Consider the following 17921-nt stretch of genomic DNA (forward strand, 5'->3'; position numbering starts at 1 on the left):
CTGCCTCAACTGCGGAAATCCACAGATTGCACATGGGATTCATTAGCAATCTTACAACATGCAGGCCGGTAGTTGAAGCAATCAACCTTAACCCCAAGGATTTACATAACGACAACCAATTACAATGAAGTAAATTATCTCAATATTAATGATGTCTCATTGTGATCCCCCCCCCCCAAAAAAAGGATACTAATGAGCAGGATAATCATTATTTTGACTTTTGATCTTTCCATTACTGTTTCAGTAGGAACCTCAGTAGAGAACAGAACGGCAGATCCTGGCCTGACCTAGTTAAATAATTCATTTCCAGTGCGTAGAGTTAGAATTTACTTTACAATACAGCATTTCTGTTGAAAGTGAAATCTTATTTTAAAGGGGTTCTTCATTAAATGTGCCCTCATAGAGCTGATATTTGAATAGATAATTTGTTTGCATGACACTGATAACTATTGTCCAAAAACTGATCAGCTGATGCACTCTTTCAATTTAGTACATTGTTTCCAGCATTTCTGGGGTTTTCAACTGGCCAAATCTTAACTCTTCAGAAAATTCAGAAAAGGTAACGACTTCCTGTTTTATGACATCAATCAACTTGTTAGGCACCAATGTGTAATAAAAAGTTTTGACGTTGTGATGGAAATTTCTGCAAGCAATTTTCTCAGTATGAAAGCCTGAGATTGTGTTTGACAACATTAAAGTAACACATTCTTGTCCATATACTTCTGAGATCTAGACTACTTGATACAGGCATCTCATGGAATTGGAAACATACCACCATTGTTATCATCAATGAGTATAGTCTCACCAAATATTGGGAACATTGGACTGGCCATGTCGTTTGTGTACTTTTTACCAGAACCTCAGAAACATGCAATTTGTTCTACACGGTTGTGGGTAAAAATTACCAGGTATTCAGAGAAAAGGAATTGAGAGATGTTCTTGTTAATTCCTTGAGGATGTACAACATCTTCACCAATTCCTGGGAGCCTTTTGGCCTCAAGAACAGTATAGGTAGCGCCATGATGAGGTGCTTCTGGCTCTTGCGGACACACTAGAGCGAGAGAGATGCAAGAAGAGGATGGCTGGCACAGATTTGAGGAAGGTCATCACCTTCATCAAAGAGGGAGTCAGGCCTTTCGTATCCAAACAACCAAAGCCCAATCAGCTGCTAATGGCCAGGTCCTGGAAGATGAGTGTTGATGTGGGAAAGAGGCTGTAGTTCCCGGATGTGGTGCACACAACCCTACACCCGGACACTGTACTGTGGTCAACTGAAAACAGGAAAATAATTCTGGTTGAACTGACTGTGCTGTGGGAGGAGGGATGGGAAGAGAAAGGCCTGGAAGTACCCAGCCATTAGTGCAGGAGTGTAAAGACAAGGGATGGCAGGCATGGTTGTTCCCTGTGGAGATCGGCTGCAGAGGTTTCCCAGCCAAATCAGCATGGTGGTTGTTGTCAGCTCTGGACCTGGACGAAAGGAGCAAAAAACAAGCAGCTAGTAGGATGGGGGAAGAGGCAGAATGAGCCTCTTGTTGGATTTGGAGTAGGTGAGAGGAGGGAAGCTGGAAACCAGGAGTAGATGGGCAGTGCTTTGGCCACCACTGCCGGCCCACCAACTGGAGCATGTCGTGGTTAAGGGTCGAAACACTCTGTGAAGGTTAGGAACCACCTGATGACATCTGCTCCTGGCTGAAGGCTACGGTTACCTTATAAGGTATCTAGAGAATGCACCCTAACAGGTGTATGTAACAAGTAAAACAAGCTCAAAGTGCAGACGATGCATTTGGAATGGTATTCTAACCATCAAGGCCATACATTGGAAGCCTACAGAAACTATATATAAATGGTGGGAGTAGTTGGCCAATCCACAGACTACCTACCCACTAATCCCATCAGTTACCTCCTGCTCCATCTATGGAAGAGTCTGAGTCAGCCTCATCAGCTACCTCAGAATGACCAGATTAGATGCGAGTTAACTGATGCCAGAGAAACCCACACTTTATCACATAATTTCTGGAAAGTTGTAACAAGCAGTGATAGTTGAGAATTTGGTTCAATTTCAGTTCTATAAAGTCATGTCAGTGGATGGTTTGTGGATTACATGATGTTAAAATGAAGAAACATGACTAAAGTTAGATGGGATTCAGATACCATCCAGATTGCCATAATATTTTAATAATGGTGAAAGCTAAGGACTGCAAAAAAGGATTTGGGCGGGCAAATAATATATTACTGAAAGCAAATGCATAATTCTGGTGAAGGACGTAAACAGACTAGAATAGTAATTGTTACCCCAATACAGAAGAGCAAATAATTCTCTTCTCCAGAGTTTGTATCAAACTCCATCTAGAGCACTCAGTTCCAGTCTGGGTATGAGAGGTAATTATCTTTGGAGGAATTAGACCAGACTTAAAGATTTAAATTGGGAAGGCAAATTCAGTAAGTAGTAGGCAAAAGAAATTTGGCAGATGCTGGAAATCTTGAGCAACATACAGAAAGTTCTCCAGCATTTTGTGGAAATTGTGGAATTTGCATTCCCTTGAGCTTAGACAGTTTAGGGTTTATCAGTCTAACCTTTAATAGAATATCAATAAATGAAACTTATGAGATGGGTGTATGGCTTTTACCACCCACTTTGGTTTCACCAAAGAGACGGCCCAAAAATGTAATGATTCAACAAGGGTGATCTCATCATATCCATTGTTATTGAAACTATTTTTAAGGAAAAAATTACTTATCAAAATCAAATTATCTATTTATATGAATACTGAGGCAATGAAAAATAAAGTAATACTTTGGTCTCATTTCTTGTTTCTACTTCATCTGAAATGACCCTAGTTCTTGATTCTTCCATTCAATTCATTGTTTTTGCCTTTATTTTAATTTTCACTTAGAGTGAAAGCACTCAGGATAGTTAGACAAGCCAGTAGTCTGGGAACAGCTAATAAGGGGTGGTAGGAGTTTTCATACTTGTAGATTTGTATTTTGGATCTGATTTCCTCTTAGTTGATAACTTGTATGGGGGTGAAAGCATCCTGATATCAGAAAAACAGTTGATATCTTCTTACAAAGAATAGCCCTGAAGAAGGCATCTTGAACAGGCACTAAGTAAATTTTAGTGAGCTCCAACATTTTTTTGCTAATTATTCCTGTTTAGAAATGCTTGGTAACATTGCAAATTGGTTTCTTAGCTATGAATTGTCAGGCGTAGGAAAAGAAGTTCTAAGGTATTGCAAGGAAACAAATTTTGTATCAACGAAACAGAAAAAGAGAGAGAGAGAGAGAGAGAGAGGGAAGGGGAGAGGGGGTATTTCTATACTGTTTACTCAGACATACTGAGGGAGAGAGAGAGTAGCTGGTTGCATGGTCCAGTTGTTAAAATGTAAGCCCAGAAAATTACCTAGACCGCAGATTTCATACATTCAGTTTGCAATTTGTTTGGAGATAAGTTACCAATTTTCCCCAAGTTGATGTGTCCTTCATTTATTCTATTATGGTTACTATTCCATTATGGATTTATTGAGTATGCCTGCAAGAAAATGAATCTCAGGGTTGTATATGGTGACAAATGCTGTTTATGTACTTAGATAATAAACTTACTTTGAACTTTGAATATTCTTAGATTTAAAGATGCTGATTTTACATTTCAGCTAACTGTGCACAAATGAGACACATGCAAGACTCTTATACATTCAGTATGATATTCAAATCCACGTGATAGAAGAACTATTTTGTGAATGCTTAACATGTTTAAAGTATGGTTTCCATGACAGTATGTAAAATATATTCCTTATAAGGTGGATATGAATTATGCAAGAAATAGGGCAGCACCAGTTGTAGTGTTGGAGGTAGTCACAGGAAACTCTGACAGCTTGCGTACATACTCACTACATTACCCTCCAGTGAGAGATTTTAAAAGCATTCTTTAGCAGACTAAATTAATGTTCCACTGCTTTATGACTGTCTATTACAATCCATTGAGTTTAAATTAATATGCCCACGAGATTGCATATAATGCACATCTTGCACATACAAACTTCCTCAAATAAATAACCAAAAATTGTCAACCATTTAATTCACTTCATTATGAACTGAAAGAGATGTTTAAGACATTCGATCTGAAAAGTGCACCCAAACCTATCTGGTCAATTTTTATGAAACTTCTTATCTAAGATATCAAAAGTAACTTTAATATTGTAATAGCATGATTATGAGTTACACATTTTAACAAAAAATGAAACATTTTTTAAAACTATTTAAATGAAACTACATTTTCCTTAATTAATCAGTAGTATTGTATTATCTGACGCTCATGCAGTTATAATGCATAATACTGAAAGAGAAGACAGTTTTAAAGTAGCAATTATTGTTTATAAATAATACTACACATCTGTAATAAGAGTGATGTTATTTTGTTATATTACTACTGCAGCTTTGATTCTGATGCTACAGTTTGGCTAAAATTGATGGTTTGTAACTTCAGTGTTCACCAGTATGTACAACTACAAAGAGCAAATGTGGTCCATTTTAACAAAATGGTTTAATTTTGTTAAACCGTAAACATCCCCACTGTTCCTCCCTATCTTAACCAATCCCTCAAGTCACAGCGCATCTTGGTAGTTTCTTTCCCTTTTAGAACTGGTGAACTGCTTTATGTGTCTGTGACTGACTAACTGTGTGATAAATGAGACCAACAGACCAATTTACCAACATCCTGCTACTTGCCTTTTTTAGATGCAAACAGGTGATAATATAGACTTATTACAACCCTTAAACCATAACCTATCATCTTTTCTAAATGTAATATATTCTTTTTGATCCTTTTCACTTTCTGCTATTAACACTGTTAACACATTTTGTATTTAAAAACCCAACCATTGTTTCAGACACTATGAAGAACTGGAGTTCACATTGTCGTTGTAAAGGTCAGCCTTTGTGTGCTGCTACAAAAATTTTAAGGAACATTCTGTTGTGTAATTGATGCTATCAGGGTTAAGCCACATGATGGAAAACTGAACAGGTTGCACATTTGGAACTGTTGCTTCATTAGAGATACCACCAACAATTTTTAGTTTGTTAATACACTTACAGAGCGTCAGCACCCCGGGTAAGGCCAGCAATTTATTACCCGTTCATTATTGACTTTGAGTTAGAGTGGTGAGATTGAACAGTTTGACTGGAGAATATATGTCCACAATATTTTTGAGAAGCAACTCCCCATGTTAAAACTTAGTGATGGCGATGAGAGAACGGAATGTATTTCCAAGCAATAATAAGGTGTAATTTTCTGGTTAAATTTGAATGGGATATTTCTGTGCACCGGTCGCAACTGTTGGTAAAAGACTTGAAGAATTGAGAGCTGATGTTGACGAAGCCTTGACAGGTTCCTGTAGTGCATCCTACAGATTCATACACTGAAGTCATGAATTGTTTGTGGTGGGGAGATTGAAGGTTTAGAACACTACAGCGGCATGCACGACATGCTGATATATTAACCTGGTCTAAGATAACTCTAACCATTCCTTCCCACATAGCCTTCCAGTTTTATTTCATCCATGTGCCTAAGAGTTTCCTAAATATCCCTAATGTATCTGCCTCAACCACCACCCCTGGCAGTGTGTTCCACACACTCTCTGTGTAAAAATAATGTACCTTTGACATTTCCCTATACTTTCCTCCAAACACCTTAAAGTTACGCTCTTTCATATTAGTCATTCTGACTGTACACTCCTCTATCAAGTCATCTCTCATTCTCCTTCTCACGAAAGTGAAAATCTCTAGCATGCTCAACCTACGCACAGAAGGCATGCTCCCCAATCCAGGCAGCATACTGGTAAATCTTCTCTGCACTCTCTCTAAAGCAAGGGTGTCAAACTACCGGCCCATGGGCCGCATTCGGCCCGCGAAGGGGTCCAATCCAGCCCGCGGGATGATTTGGGGAAAAAAAAGTATATTCACGACCATTTATTATGTATCTGTACGACAGCCGCTCTCTCTCCCACCGCTGTCTGTGCCGCCTGCTGTACCGGCAGCTTGTTGCGTGTACTTAGAAAACAATAGACAGCAGTTAACCACCTGCTGTGCATAAGCACCTACCACCCTGCACTGAAGACCACCAGGGCCCCACTTACGTCGTCAGACACAGTATAAACACACAGAGTACTCAGGTAAGTAACACCTGTAGCAAGGCTGAGACTGTTTGCTGCTGTGGTTCAAAATGCTTTCCAAGAAAAGTTGACATCGAAGGTCGGATATTCAACAATAATTGGAAAGATCGTTTTTTCTTCTGTGAGGTCAACGGCAAACCTGTGTGTCCGATATGCTCGCAACAAGTGGCTGTGGCAAAAGAGTACAATATCAAACGACACTATGAGACGTCACACGGAGAAAAATGTGACAAGTACGCAGGACAACTCAGAACGCAAAAGGTAAACGAGCTTGAAGCAGCTCCGAGAAATCATCAATCAGTGTTCACCAAAAGTCGAGAGACTCATGGTGGAGCTGTCAAGGCCAGCTATATTATTGGCAACAAAATAGCTGCTGCATTGAAACCATGCTCAGAGGGGGAATTCATCAAAACATGTATGCTGACGGCAGCTGAGCTGGTGTGCCCTGAGAAGAGACAGGATTTTGATAATATCAGCTTATCAAGAAATACTGTGGCAGAAAGAAACGGGGACCTTGCAGGAGATTTGAACAGTCAACTAAAAGACAAAGTGAAGTCATTTATTGCCTTCTCTATTGCAATTGACGTGACTGATGTAGCTCAATTGGGAATATTTATTCGTGGTGTTGATGCATCTTTGACCGTCACCGAGGAGTTTGTGGAGATGGTGCCCATGATAAACACCACAAGGGTGAACGACGTTTTCTCCAGCCTCGTCGAGGCCTTGGACAGACTGGGGGTTGACTGGAGTCACGCTGTCAGTGTGGCAACAGATGGCGCACGGTCCATGGTCGGGGAAAAGGCAGGTGTTGTGAAACTCAGAGAGAAAGTTCAGACACAGAATCCAGAGCCGGAATTCTGGAATTTTCATTGTATTATACACCAAGAGGCGTTATGTAGCAGGAGCCTGAAAATGGACAATGTCATGGATGTAGTACTCAAAATGGTTAATTTTATTAGAGCCAAGGGACTCAACCATCAGCAATTTGACACTCTTTTGTCCAAAAGTAATATTGGACATGGCCTACCTAACCACACTGACGTCCACTGGTTGAGCAGAGGGGTTGTGTTCAAACATTTTTTTCAATTATGTGCTGAACTTGGACTATTCATGAACGAGGAAGGGAAGCCAGTGGCAGAGTTGGATGACCCAGACTGGCTTCATGATCTTGCATTTTTGGTGGATATAACAAAGCACTTAAATATGCTTAATGTTAATATGCAAGGCTGCAACAAACATGTTACAGAATACTACAACAGCATTCATGCCTTTCAAATTAAATTAGTCCTGTGGGAGATGCAACTATCCCGGAGCAACCCAGCTCATTTCCCCTCTTTGCAGTCTGTGCGTGTCGCTCATGGGAATAATGACAACATGGACACGTACAAGGACAAAATATCACGGCTGAAAAGTGAGTTTCAGAATCGTTTCCAAGTCTTCACTCAGCTCGAGAAGGAATTCTACTATTTTGCTCACTGTTTGCCGTCAACGCAGCATCAGATGTGCCGGAGGAAATCCGAATGGAACTAATTGAAATTCAGTGTAACTCGGCTTTGAAATATAAATTTGAGACTGTGGGTCTGGACTCATTCTATCAATACCTGGGACCGATGTACCCCAAGATGACAGACTTTGCCTCAAAGATCCTTTGAATGTTCGGGACAACATATCATTGTGAGCAGGCATTCTCCATAATGAACATTAACAAATCCAAACTGCGATCGCAGCTGACACACAGACATCTAAATGACATTATGAAAATCACAACTGCCCAGAAACTGGTCCCTGACATTGACAGGTTGTCTGGAAGCAGCAAATGAAAACTGAGTGACACTGTTCGATGCACTGCGACATGTAAGCAAAATGCATTATGAAATATTGAGTGTCATAATATTGTGACTCATTCATTTTCTGACGATTCTATTATTGTAAATGTGATCACTTCAATAAAAATTAGAGGCTAACTGTGTTCATTGTCTGAGTTTGATTGCTGGAAGCAGGCTAATAAAGATTATGTGCAGTTGTGTAGCCTACATTTACAATTTGTTTCGTTAGGTCCACATTTGTGTCCGCTAATTTTCGATTTCAAATGGTTTATTAATGGAAAGGGTGTAGCTCCCAAAACAATCTTAGCCAAAATAGCATCGTTTTTTTTTTCTCTCTCTGATCACAACTTTCTTGTAGCCTATGACTGTAAGTTAACACCAATCATAAAAATAATGCTTGCTAAGCAATCTTCTTCATAAGAAACAAAATTCATAAAGTGAAACGCTTTGTAGTTATAGCAGAGACTGAGACACATGAGAGCAAGTTGAAAAAACGAAGGCAACGAAAGCTGTGGGAGCACGTGCACAACTGATCTGGCCTGCATGAAGTCACATTTTGCCCAATCCGGCCCGTGATCTAAAATCAGTTTGACACCCCTGCTCTAAAGCTTCCACATCCTTCCTATAAGAGATAACCAGAAGTGAACACAATATTCCAAGTGTGTTCTGATCACAGTTTTATAGAGCTGCAACATTACTTTGCGTCTCTTGAACTCAAACCTTTATCTAATGAAGGCCAGCACATCACATACCTTCCTAGCCACTCTATCAACTTTACCATGGTAGATCTTGTTCAGGATTTACAAGAAAAACGAGCCTGAGAAATGAGGTAGTAAGGAATGCAGCAAGAAATCCTTCTGTGCATCAAAGAATATGTCAAGCTGACACTGCAGGAGAGTGATCCCAAAAATTTGACCGAAGTAGTAATGATACAAATAATTTTTCAGGTATATGCTGAATAAGACTGCATATAAATCAGTGATATTGTGCACATAGTTAGCTGCATGTATATAAAATAGTGCACAAAGGTAGCACAAAACATGCTCTTCAAACTACCAATACATCAGTGGGTAGAGATCATTTTGACTTATTTTAAATTGCACAGTTGTTGCTCTTTTGGAAATTTGTCAGAATCCAGAAGGTTGATATCGGAGAGAAATGGGCTCAGACCTCACCAACAACATCATACTTCTGGTGATTTGGGGGATAACTGATGAGCAGCCGAGGAAAAGCCTGAAGCAGATTAATTTAGACCAGCTGCTTCAGTTGTTTTGACCCTTAAACTATTTATGGTTGGAGGTAGGGAAAGCAGAGTTTTTGTTAAGCTTGGAGATGAACAAATCATAGAGTGGACATGTGTCCTATAGTGGGGAAGTCAAGATCCAGAGGGCACAGCCTCAAAACAAAAGGATGCCCCTTTAGACTAGAGATAAGAAGGAATTTCTTTAACTAGAGTGTGGCAAATCTGTGAAATTCATTGCCATAGAGGGCTAAGTCATTGGGTATATTTAAAGTGCAGGTTGATAGGATCTTGATTAGTGAGGATGTCAAAGTTACTGGGGAGAAGCAGGAGAATAGGGTTGAGAAGGATAATAAATCAGACATGATGGAATAGTGGGCAAAATCAATGGACTGAATGGGATAATTCTGCTCCTATGTCTTATCGTCTTTTCGTTTTATGGTCTAACAGCAGGCAGTGGTCCAGTTTCACAATTATGAAAGAATACGGTGAACCTAGCAGTAGTCGACAGTTTTTTTTTAAAGTAATAGTGGTTCGATCAATGACGAATGTATGCTTGAGTATAGAAGGCTCAGTAGTTTTGGCATACTTAAAGCTAAGACTCTCATACAGTTACCCTTTGACTTATAAATGAAGTCTACAATAGGCTGCAAAAAGGTATGAATATCACCTGGCCCAATCTCACTCTTTGGTTTAGGGCATGGGACATATTTCATGTTTCTTAAGGGAAGAGGGTGAGGGGTGATGAAAGAGAGCATCAGAAAAATTTAACAGATCTGGCATACCTTATATTGGTGGTATTGCAAGACATGTACATTGTTTCCTGTTTCACCTTATGTTGTTGGAACATTAAGTGGGGAATTGTTTTGTATGTTTGCTGGTTTCTATGGAGTAAGAAGAATGCTGTCTTCTGCTGGTAGTTTGAATTACTGGTTATTTTCCAGCATCATCAAGGAAAAGATGCTGAGCCAACAGGTATTTTGTGAGCCAACAAGCACAACTGCTATATAGCCAGACTCATCAGGAAGCAATGGAATTCCAAGTTCTTCTGCAGGACCACATACAAGGACTGGCATCACAACCTGATTCCATTTATTGAAGACTCAAACTGATTTAAACATCATTGAAAATAAAGTAAAAGAATAGCAAAGTGATAAACCTTACTTTAAATTAGTCTAATTTTAATACCATGAAACTGCATCTCCGTTCTTTAATGTTCTTCAATATAACAACAAACTACCCCCAAAGTACTCCAATCCATATGAGAACCAGAATGATGTTAATAATATTCCATTAAGTAAGCTAATGCAGGTGGTACAATCTTTGGCTTGTTATCAAAACAAAATTCCCATGAGAATTCAAGCTTATATAGCGTATACATAATTTATAAACTCAAAATTAACACTGCTCATTGAAGGTTCACATCAGGGATTAAAACCCAGATGTCAGTCCTGTCACTTATTTCTCTCACTCATACCTTTAAGCAAAATATGGTCCTGATAATGACAAAATACTGCTGGAAGGCAAACGAATATAAGGATGACTACAGCAATATTCAACATAAACTAACAACCAGAGGTTGAGATTAAAGCTGATTGCAAATCCTATTAAATGTACAATGTTGAGGAACAATTTGCATAATGATGCAATGTGGCATGGAGTGAATTTATGCAGAGAAGTTTGAATGTGAAACTGGGGTAATGGACTCAGCAGGAGCAAAAACTCATAGGGAAGCAAACTCAGATAACTCCTGAGTAAGGCACAGGGATTGGATTATGTTGTTAACACATGCACATTGTGATGCAAGTAGAGCTTGAATGTTGTTCTTAATAATGTTATGACAAGGTGGGACAGATGTTTTGTTCCTACACCAGACAAAATCAATAAAGGCAATGGTAGGAGACAGCTGTGGTTGTTAATGCCAGCAGTCAAGCCCTGCGGTCTGATGGCAATGGTGCAAAGACTTCAGTCACAAGCCCACATCATGTGAATGTACATATTTTAATCTCATCAACTGTATAACTAGCTTCAGACACTGCTCAATGCACCACAAAAACATCTTTATCCATCAACAACCCCCTATCATTGGATCTGGCATTAGAATTCACATACTCTGTACACCTTCAATACATGCCAAGTGGCACTACTGCACCTCTTGCACCACATTTTAAAATTTTCAATCATGATACACCTCAAATAAGTACAACATTTACTGTATACATGAGATTCTGCGGATGCTGGAAATCCAAAGGACTTCCTGACAGTAGGGTCTCAGCCTGAAACGTTGACTGTTTATTTCTCTCCATGGATCTTGTCTGACCTGCTGAGTTCCTCTAGCATTTTGTGTGTGTTATGAAATACAACATTTACTCTGATAAATCTTTATTTTGCAAATGATATAAAGGCACATAAGTGCAGGCAGCAGTACCAACTAGTGGAAACAAGCACAGCGTATCACTCATACCTCAGAATTCCTTGTGAAAGAGTTTCTGCTTGTCATCACTAAAATGATTTTTAATGAGTTTATCATCCTCAGCAGAATAAAACCACTACTCACAATCCAGTCCCCCATCCCACAATCTTAACTGATCTACATTATACTTCCTGCCTTTTCCATACCACCTTCCACTCATTACGTTCCTACTCTTGTGAGCTTCTTATCCAGAAAGATTGCAGTGTAGTCAGGTGGTACAAAAGAGCATGAAGAGATTGATTATGAAAAGAGATTTTAACTTGAATTAATCCTCCCATTTGCTAGCTCTGTAATTTCTTATTTATTATTATTGAAAGAGATTATGACAGTTTTCTGGAGGGTGTGCTGCAAGATCACTTCTGATTTAAAGTACCATTTTGAGTGGTTCTACAACGTGACCGTGGACGGAACTGAACTGGTTGACTCCAATAAAAAAAAACTGCTGGTATCAGTCACTTATACCTCAGGATACCTTCGACTTCTGTGCAACCAAGACCAAATAAAAAGGTCTGAAATGTTCTGAAGTTCAAATGCCAACATATCTGCTTGTCCAATGTTTAACCCAATGGCAGAGCAATGGCGTAGTGGGAAGAGAATCCAAATGCACTTTGCAACCAGCCCTCAGATTTATACCAGATGAAGGACTAGAATATGAATGGCAGTCATTTAACTTCAATGGGATTGACATTACTGTGGAAAAGTTTAAGTGCAGGTACATGCTATATTACTTTCATTTTATTTTAACATTTTAAATATTTATTAGTTTTAATGTTTCTAATCCAAATTATATAGATTATTTAGACATTTTAGTTTTAATAATATTTACATGTCTCTGGACTTCAGAAATATTTAAGAACTGTTAAAAACCATTGTGCCTTGCCTCTGACAGAGGGTGGGCCAGGAGGAAGTATGGGCAGCAGACGTGGTTCCGAATGATCCAGCATCCTGTCATTTTCACTTGTTTTCCTGAAATGCTCAAAAGCATCCTGCATTGTTAATTATAATATCATTACAGATACTTGTGTTACAGCTGAAAACCATATCAATTTTCTTTTTAGAAACACTTTCCTAATACCAGGAAATTCATCTTTGGGTGGTATTAATAAACATGTAATGGGGTTGTACTTACTCTCTGCTTTCTGCTGTGTAAATTCACTTCCAATAACTTAATATGTATTGCACTTAGACTGACTAAATTTCTGAGTATAAGGTTGTCATCCTTTGCAATCACAATTTAAGAGCAGGCAATGCAATAAATAATGGCTAATGAAAGAATTTGTTATCCTGATTGCATTTCTTTCTGATCACCACTAAGTTCAATATTAAAATTATATCATTAAATCTTCCATGCAAGAACAGTTTATTTTAATTTGATGACCAACTAAAGATTGTTGCACAGTGTAAGTCAAATCAGGACTTTCAAGATGGACATTCAGTCAATTTGTTGGCCTCTGCTTTCATTTGCATGCCTTTGCAAAATTGCATCTCTAACTCAGTAAGTGCAAAGCAGCAATAATGGTGTTACTTTAACATGATTTGGCTTTCCTCAAAAGAATTTTCAAGTTAAATTTTATAAGTAGCAAAGACACTGCAAAGTAAATCAATTACATTTCACAGTGTCTGCAACTTTGGTTAGATTTCCATTGCAGTATTTATAGAAAGTTGGGGATTTGCACTTTTGATGTGTCAGACTTGGCTCAGTAAGAATACTTCTCTCTCCAAAATAATGCTCAAGTAAACTCTACTCTGAAATCTTGAGTAAAAAAATGAACCTATCATGACAGTACTGTTAGAGGTTCTAAATTTATATTTATACAGTTGATAAACTTGGGTTGTTTTCTCTGGAGCAAAGGAGACTGAAGGGAGACCTGATAGATGATAAGAAAATGATGAGAGGCATAACTAGAGTAGACAGCTGGTATCATTTCCCTAATACTAGAGTGCACGCAGTTAAGGAGAGAGAAGAAAAGTCTTTTTTCATATAGAGAGAAGCAGGTACCGAGAATGCATTGCCAGGGTTGGTGGTGGAGGCAAATACAATAAGAGCTATCAAGAGGCTCTTACATCGGCTCATGAATATGCAGAGATAGAGGGCTATGGACCATATGCAGATAGAAGGGGTTAGGTGTCATTGGGTTCATTATTTCAGCACAACATCATGGGCCAAGATGCCAGTTTCTGTGCTGCAATACTCTAAATGGAGGAAATCGTTTTGTATGTTGTGGTAGTTTCCTTGTAATAATATTTTTGTAGGATAGTTTGACAATTTTCCATAAGCTGCTACTTCTAACTATTGACACAAATAAGACTGCAGGACCTAGGAGCAGAATTAGGCTATTCGGCCCATTGAGTCTGCTTTGCCATTCAATCATGGATGACTTCCTATGCCTCTCAACTGTATTATCCTGCTTTCTCCCCATAACCTTTGACACTCTTACAAATCAAGAACCTACCAACTTCCACTTTAAATATACCCAATGACTTGGCCTACACAGCCATCTGTGGCAATGATATCTGGACTTACCAGCCTCTAGCTAAAGAAATTCCTCCTCATACCTGTTTTAAAAGGGTGTCCTTCTATTCTGAGGCTGTGCCATCTGGTCCTAGACTCCCCCACTACTGGAAACTTCTTCTGAAATTCTTCTCTATTTAAGCCTTTCAATATCCAAAAGAACCCTCCACCCCACACTTACTCTTCTAAACTCCAGCAAGTCCAAACCCACCCTGTATCTTCTCTTTCCAATTTCTCTCTCTCTCATTTAGGGGATTAGTTAGTGGCTAAAATCCTTGACAAAAACTATGAGGTCCCACAGCTATCTTGACTATATTTCCTCCCATCTTGCCCTTTATATAACTAAATTAAATTCTTCCTTCATCATCATTGTCACTGCTCTGATGCAGAGGTTTCCCACACATAGTCAACATGGACAAGTTGGGCCATAGGATATTTTTCCTTACTCTATGATTCAATGATAGGTGCTCTGGGATGCCCTCCTTTCTCTTTAACCTGTGGTTTTGGGATTCACAGTCTTAACACTTGACTTTGGTTATTTTTTAATCTCTCTCTCTCTCTCTTTATTTTAATTACCCTCAACAATCTATAAATTAGACAGCTCTATAAATGGTGAAAAACCTCAGCAAACTAGTATCTCTGTCAGAAACACAAGAAAATCTGCAGATGCTGGAAATCTAAGCAACACACACAAAATGCTAGAGGAACTCAGCAAGCCAGACAACATCTATGGAAAAGAGTGAACAGTCAACGTTTGGGTGTGTGTTGCTCTCTGAAGCAGAGTTATTCTATTTGCATGGCTCATCATTCTTCCACCCTCACTGCAATTAAAAACTAACTTGTTTTCTCAACTTATAAGTTCTGAAGAAGGTTCATGACCTGAAATACTAACTATGCTTTCTTATCTGAGCTGCTGAGTATTTCCAACATTTTCTGGTTTTATTTCAGATTTTATTAGAAAAATAAAACAGGAATAGGAGCCCACTATTCAGCCTCTCACACCTGCTATGACATCCTTTATGATCATAGGTGATCTGCTCCGGGTCTCAACTCCTCCTCTGTGCCAGATCCCCATAGCCATCTATATATCTCCTGGTCTTTCAAAAAATTATTCATCCTTTCTGTGAATACCTCAACTGATCGAGTCACCATAATTCTTCAGGGTAGAGCGTTCCAGAAATTCGCTATCCTCTGCAAGAAGAACCTACACATCTGTTTTAAATAACTGCCCTGTTATCTTCTAACTATACTCCTTGTTTGCAATTCTCCCATGTGAAGAAAAACCTTGACATTCACCCTGTTATAACCCCTTAGGATATTATATTTCAGTAGCATTATCTCATAATCTTTCTTTAGCTAGTTATGATGGAACAATTCTCTCATTTGAGGAATTCACTTAATAAATCTCTTTTTATTAGGCTAATTCCTCAGACGAGAGAGCTGTTTTCCAATTCTAGTATATGCTTTCTGAAATAAAGGGAGCAAAATTGTACATGCTACCTTACGCATTTCAAGCATCTACAGACTTTGGATATAAACCTGTGTTTTACAATTTCTTCAAATAATAATTAATATTCAGCAATTCCTTTCGACTGATCCACTCATCTGCAATTATACCCTCCACATTAAACAGTGGTTTGCTCACACAAAATTGCAAGTTCTTAATAAGCTGACTAATATTACACATAGAACTTTGGAAACTGTTTAACTAGTTGTTGTTTTATGTCACCTCTATATTTTGCATTTCATTCTTGAGCCAATAGAACCCAGATTACTGACTTTTCATTTACAATATACAGACATCCCACCCTGCAAAAACTCATTTCAGGGAGGTAGCACCATCAATTTGCGGGAGACTTCCGGGAGAGATGGGATGTCTGCAATAGAGTAGCTCCTTAGCAGCTAGCCAGCTAGTTTAAATAACGTTAGCTATGCTAATGAATGAATGACACCTGTTAAACTCATCTCAACATGTCTTTTACAGTCTTAACCCACCATGGGCAATAGAAAAGTCACTGTTGCAAACAGTACAGCGAGCAACACTGTCATTATTTTTGACCCCTATTAGGCAGGGGTACACTTTAGTGTAGTCTGGGGTGACATACGTTTTACATTTTTTTTTTGGAACACTCTGCCATGGCACGCTCTCGCTCTCTCTCTCTCTCTCTCTCTCTCTCATGGTAGCTCGCGCACTCTCTCGCGCTCTCGCTTGCTTGTCTCTCGCTCTCTCGCTTGCTTGCTCTCTCGCTCTTTCGCTTGCTTTCTCTCACTTTCTCTCTCGCGCTCTCGTTTATTTTCTCTCTCGCGCTCTCACTTGCTTGCTGTCTCACTCTCTCGCTTGCTTTCTCTCACTCGCTCGCTCTCAAAAAAATGCGGGAGCCACTATTAAAATGCGGGAGACTCCAGGAACTTCCGGGAGAGGTGGGATGTCTGAGTATATAACTAATTCAGCTACTTTCTGGATAAGTATACTCCATTCAAAAATACTTTCCCCTATTATTATTGCTGAGATTAAATTTAAAGTCAATCATTATGTGTCAGCTGACACATTTTTTTCTAAATGAGGTTTGTAATATTTCTCAACATTTATTCTGCTTCCAATTTTTAAAACTAAACGCTTATTTTAAATTCCTGATACATTTATATTAATTAAAACAGAAATCTGAGACTAACATGTGCCCAGAACCTTTTTATACTTGGAAATTTAATTTTAAAGCTACGTCTACATTTTTAAGCTAATGTTCTTCTCAAAATATAAAGAGCACAGCACTGAAAACATTATAGGCTGATAACTATTCTGTTAACATGGAGCAGTTAAACAAAGAATCACACATATCTCATAATCATACCAGCATCAGAGCAAGCATACAAAAACACAAAGCTACATCACTCATGCTCCTTGCATGCAAGGACACACTCACTGCAACATTAGCTCCCCATGGGGAATCAAGATCATCCAGCCAAGTTACATCAACGTTCAGAAGCCATCTGGCCTTGGACCAGATTATTTTATGTAGAGTGATAAGCTCCCCTCTTCTGGTAAGATTATTACTGCTGAACAAAAACAGAAGAGTTTTTTGAGTTTAAAAAAAAAGTTTCTCTGAGTTGACTTCAGTTGAATTTTCAATTCTTCAGCTGGTGCAACCAAATTTCTTAAATAACCATAAATGGTAAAAATATTAAGGCTACAAATTGGACAGTGAAGCAACATTGTTTCAGTTCTCTGTGAACTTATTTGCTTCCAATTTTGTTTGTGAATACAAGTTACCATCTGTAAATTATGTTTCAAGTCATGCATTATTTTAACCTGACAATGTATCATCAGTCCTTTGTTATAGTTAGGTCTAAATACTGGAACTCCCTTCAAAATAACTTTGCTGGAAAACATTTATCATAAGGCCTGCAGCTGCTCAAGAAAGTGATTCCCTATCATTATCTAAAGGTAATTGGAATTGGCAATAAATGCTTATGACTACATCTGTGGAAGATAATGAACAGACAATGAACGATTTGTACAACTGGTAGCCAATGCACTTCTATTCATAAATAGAACATAGAACATAGAAATCTACAGCATATTACAGGCCCTTTAGCCCATAATGATGTGCCGACTATGTAAACTACTGAAGTGGCCTGAAACATGAATAAATTGATCCTCAAGGTCAGAATATAAACATGATGCACACAATTACTGTTAATAATA

The 17921-nt window shown here is 38.7% G+C and overlaps 1 protein-coding gene across 2 annotated transcripts in view; it reads right to left on the bottom strand.

Annotated features, from left to right (window-relative positions):
• tusc3 (tumor suppressor candidate 3) overlaps nt 1-17921 on the bottom strand; it is a 384687-nt gene that overhangs the window by 70794 nt on the left and 295972 nt on the right. The gene's annotated exons all lie outside the window — the stretch shown is intronic.

This window comes from Mobula hypostoma, chromosome 3 (assembly GCF_963921235.1).
Source record: "Mobula hypostoma chromosome 3, sMobHyp1.1, whole genome shotgun sequence".
Classification (NCBI taxonomy): Eukaryota; Metazoa; Chordata; class Chondrichthyes; order Myliobatiformes; family Myliobatidae; genus Mobula; species Mobula hypostoma.